Below are 5,015 nucleotides of genomic sequence, written 5' to 3' on the forward strand. Positions count from 1 at the left end.
GCTACGAACCTCAAAATAATGTGACAGTGATGTCAGAAGATTGCTAATGATCTCAAAATGATGCAACAGTAATGTAGTAAGAGTTGCTACGAACCTCAAAATAATGCTAACAGTAATGTAGTGATAGTTGCTAATAAACTCAAAGTGATGCTGACAGTAATGTAGTAAGAGTTGCTACGAACCTCAAAAAAATGCGAAAGTGATGTCGGAAGAATTGCTAATGATGTCAAAATGATGCGACAGTGATGTAGTAAGAATTGCTAATGAACTCAAAATTATGCCAACAGTAATGGAGTGAAAGTTTCGAATAACCTCAAAGTGATGCTGACAGTCATGTAGTAAGTGTTGCAACGAACCTCAAAATAATGCGACACTAATGTAGTAAAAGTTGCTAAGAACCTCAAAATATTGCGACAGTGATGTTGGAAGAATTGCTAATGAACTCAAAATGATGCGAACAGTATTGTAGTGATAGTTGCTAATTAACTCAGTGATGCTTACAGTAATGTAGTAAGTGTTTCGAACAACCTCAAAGTGATGCTGACAGTCATGTAGTAAGAGTTGCAACGAACCTCAAAATAATGCGACAGTGATGTCGGAAGAACTGCTAATAGTCTCAAAATGATGCAATAGTGATGTAGTAAGAATTGCTAATGAACTCAAAATGATGCTGACAGTAATGGAGTGATAGTTTCGAATAACCTCAAAGTGATGCTGACAGTCATGTGGTTTGATTTGCGAGTAAAGTAAAAATGATGCTGTCAGTCATGCAGTAAGAGTTGCTACTAACCTTAAAATGATGCAAACAGTAATGTAGTGATAGTTGCTAATGAACTCAAAGTGATGCTGACAGTAATGTAGTAAGTGTTTCGAACAACCTCAAAGTGATTATGACAGTCACGTAGTAAGGGTTGCTACGAACCTCAAAATAATGCGACAGTGATGTCAAAAGAATTGTTAATGATCTCCAAATGATGCGACAATGATGTAGTAAGAATTGCTAATGAACTCAAAATGATGCTAACAGTGATGTGGTGAGAGTTGATAGTAATTTCAAAATCACGCTAAAGTGATGTCGTGAGAGTTGCTACGATCCTCAAAATGATGCTAGAGTGATGTAACGAGATTTGCTACAAACCTAAGAAATGATGCTACAGTAATGTCGTGAGAGTTGCGACTATCCTCAAAATGATGCGACAATGATGTATTGAGAGTTGCTACGATACTCAAAATGATGCTACAGTGATGTGGTGAGAGTTGATAGTAATTTCAAAATCATGCTAAAGTGATGTAATGAGAGTTGCTACTTACCTGAGAAATGATGCGACAGTGATGTGGTGAGAGTTGCTACGAACCTCAAAATGATGCTACAGTGATGTAATGAGAGTTGCTACTTACCTAAGAAATGATGTTACAGTGATGTGGTGAGAGTTGCTACGAACCTCAAAATGATGCTACAGTGATGTAATTAATGAGAGTTCCTACGAATCTCAAAATGATGCTGCAGTAATGTCGCGAGAGTTGCGACTATCCTCAAAATGATGCGACAGTGAAGTAGAAAGAGTTGCTACGATCCTCAAAATGATGCGAAAGTGATGTGGAGAGAGTTACTACGATCCTTAAAATGAGGTGGCAATGATGTAGTGAGAGTTGATACTAATCTCAAAATGATGCTGACAGTGATGTAGTGAGAGTTGATACTAATCTCAAAATGATGCAAAAGTGATGTCATGAGAGTTGCTTCTAACCGAAGAAATGATGCTACAGTGATGTTGGCAGAGTTGGTACGATGCTCAAACTGATGCTTCCAGTAATGTAGTGAGAGTTGCTACAAACCTCACAATGATGCGACTGTGATGTCATGGGATTTGCTACTAACCTAAGAAATGATGCTACAGTGATGCAGTGAGAGTTGATAGTAATTTCAAAATAAAGCTATAGCGGTGTAATGAGAGTTGATACTTCCCTAAGAAATGATGCTACAGTGATGTAGTGAGAGTTGCTACGAACCGCAAAATGATGCTACAGTGATGTAATGAGGGTTGCTATTTACCTAAGAAATGATGCTACAGTGATGTGGTGAGAGTTGCTACTAACCTAAGAAATGATGCGACAGTGATGTAGTGAGAGTTGCTACTAACCGCAAAATGATGCTACAGTGATGTAATGAGGGTTGCTATTTACCTAAGAAATGATGCTACAGTGATGTGGTGAGAGTTGCTACTAACCTAAGAAATGATGCGACAGTGATGTGGTGAGAGTTGCGACTAATCTCAAAATGATGGTACAGTGATGTAGTGAGAGTTGCTTAAAACCTCAAAGTAATGCTACAGTAATGTCGTGAGAGTTGCCTCTATCCTCAGAATGATGCGACAGTGATGTAGTGAGAGTTGCGAATAACCTAAGAAGTGATGCTACAGTGATGTGGTGAGAGTTGATACTAATTTCAAAATAATGCTAAAGTGGTGTAGTGAGAGTTGCTACTTACCTAAGAAATGATGTTACAGTGATGTGGTGAGAGTTGCTACAAACCTCAAAATGATGCTACAGTGATGTAATGAGAGTTGCTACGAATCTCAAAATGATGCTCCAGTAATGTTGTGAGAGTTGCGACTATCCTCAAAATGATGCGACAGTGATGTAATGAGAGTTGCTACAAATGTCCAAATGATGCTAGAGTGATGTAATGAGAGTTGCTACAAACCTAAGAAATGATGCTACAGTGATGTAATGAGAGTTGCTACAAATGTCCAAATGATGCTAGAGTGATTTAATGAGAGTTGCTACAAACCTAAGAAATGATGCTACAGTGATGTGGTGAGAGTTGATAGTAATTTCAAAATCATGCTAAAGTGATGTAATGAGAGTTGCTTCTAACCGAAGAAATGATGGTACAGTGATGTGGTGAGAGTTGCTATGAACCTCAAAATGATACGACAGTGATGTAGTGAGAGTTGCTACGATTCTCAAAATGATGCGACAGTGATGTGGTGAGAGCTGCTACGATCCTCAAAATGAGGTGGCAGTGATGTAGTGACAATTGATACTAATCTCAAAATGATGCTAAAGTGATGTAATGAGAGTAGCTACAAACCTAAGAAGTGATGCTACAGTGATGTAATGAGAGTTGATAGTAATTTCAAAATGATGCTAAAGCGGTGTAATGAGAGTTGCTACTTCCCTAAGAAATGATGCTACAGTGATGTAGTGAGGTTTGCTACGAACCGCAAAATGATGCTACAGTGATGTAATGAGAGTTGCTACGAATCTCAAAATGATGCTAGAGTGATGTAATGAGATTTGCTACAAACCTAAGAAATGATGCTACAGTAATGTCATGAGAGTTGCGACTATCCTCAAAATGATGCGACAATGATGTATTGAGAGTTGCTACGATCCTCAAAATGATGCTACAGTGATGTGGTGAGAGTTGCTACTATCCTCAAAATGATGCTACAGTGATGTTATGACAGTTGCTACTAACCTAAGAAATTATACTGACAGTGTTGTGGTGAGAGTTGATAGTAATTTCAAAATCATGCTAAAGTGATGTAATGAGAGTTGCTACGATCCTCAAAATGATGCAACAGTGATGTAATGAGAGTTGCTACTAACCTAAGAAATGATGCGACAGTGATGTAGTGAGAGTTGCGACTAATCTCAAAATGATGGTACAGTGATGAAGTGAGAGTTGCTACGATGCTCAAAATGATGCTTACAGTGATGTAATGAGAGTTGCTACGAATCTCAAAATGATGCTCCAGTAATGCTGTGAGAGTTGCGACTATCCTCAAAATGATGCGACAGTGATGTAATGAGAGTTGCTACAAATGTCCAAATGATGCTAGAGTGATGTAATGAGAGTTGCTACAAACCTAAGAAATGATGCTACAGTGATGTAATGAGAGTTGCTACAAATGTCCAAATGATGCTAGAGTGATTTAATGAGAGTTGCTACAAACCTAAGAAATGATGCTACAGTGATGTGGTGAGAGTTGATAGTAATTTCAAAATCATGCTAAAGTGATGTAATGAGAGTTGCTTCTAACCGAAGAAATGATGGTACAGTGATGTGGTGAGAGTTGCTACGAATCTCAAAATGATGCTACAGTTATGTAATGAGAGTTGCCTCTTACCTAAGAAATGATGCTACAGTGATGTGGTGATAGTTGCTACGAACCTCAAAATGATGCTACAGTGAGGTAATGAGAGTTGCCACGAATCTCAAAATGATGCGACAGTAATGTCGCGAGAGTTGCGACTATCCTCAAAATGATACGACAGTGATGTAGTGAGAGTTGCTACGATTCTCAAAATGATGCGACAGTGATGTGGTGAGAGCTGCTACGATCCTCAAAATGAGGTGGCAGTGATGTAGTGACAATTGATACTAATCTCAAAATGATGCTAAAGTGATGTAATGAGAGTAGCTACAAACCTAAGAAGTGATGCTACAGTGATGTAATGAGAGTTGATAGTAATTTCAAAATGATGCTAAAGCGGTGTAATGAGAGTTGCTACTTCCCTAAGAAATGATGCTACAGTGATGTAGTGAGGTTTGCTACGAACCGCAAAATGATGCTACAGTGATGTAATGAGAGTTGCTACGAATCTCAAAATGATGCTAGAGTGATGTAATGAGATTTGCTACAAACCTAAGAAATGATGCTACAGTAATGTCATGAGAGTTGCGACTATCCTCAAAATGATGCGACAATGATGTATTGAGAGTTGCTACGATCCTCAAAATGATGCTACAGTGATGTGGTGAGAGTTGCTACGATCCTCAAAATGATGCTACAGTGATGTTATGACAGTTGCTACTAACCTAAGAAATTATACTGACAGTGTTGTGGTGAGAGTTGATAGTAATTTCAAAATCATGCTAAAGTGATGTCATGAGAGTTGCTACGATCCTCAAAATGATGCAACAGTGATGTAATGAGAGTTGCTACTAACCTAAGAAATGATGCGACAGTGATGTAGTGAGAGTTGCGACTAATCTCAAAATGATG

Source organism: Aulostomus chinensis, chromosome 1 (assembly GCF_037954235.1).
Source record: "Aulostomus chinensis isolate RoL2024-O1b breed Wild chromosome 1, RoL_Achi_v1.0, whole genome shotgun sequence".
NCBI classification, from domain to species: domain Eukaryota; kingdom Metazoa; phylum Chordata; class Actinopteri; order Syngnathiformes; family Aulostomidae; genus Aulostomus; species Aulostomus chinensis.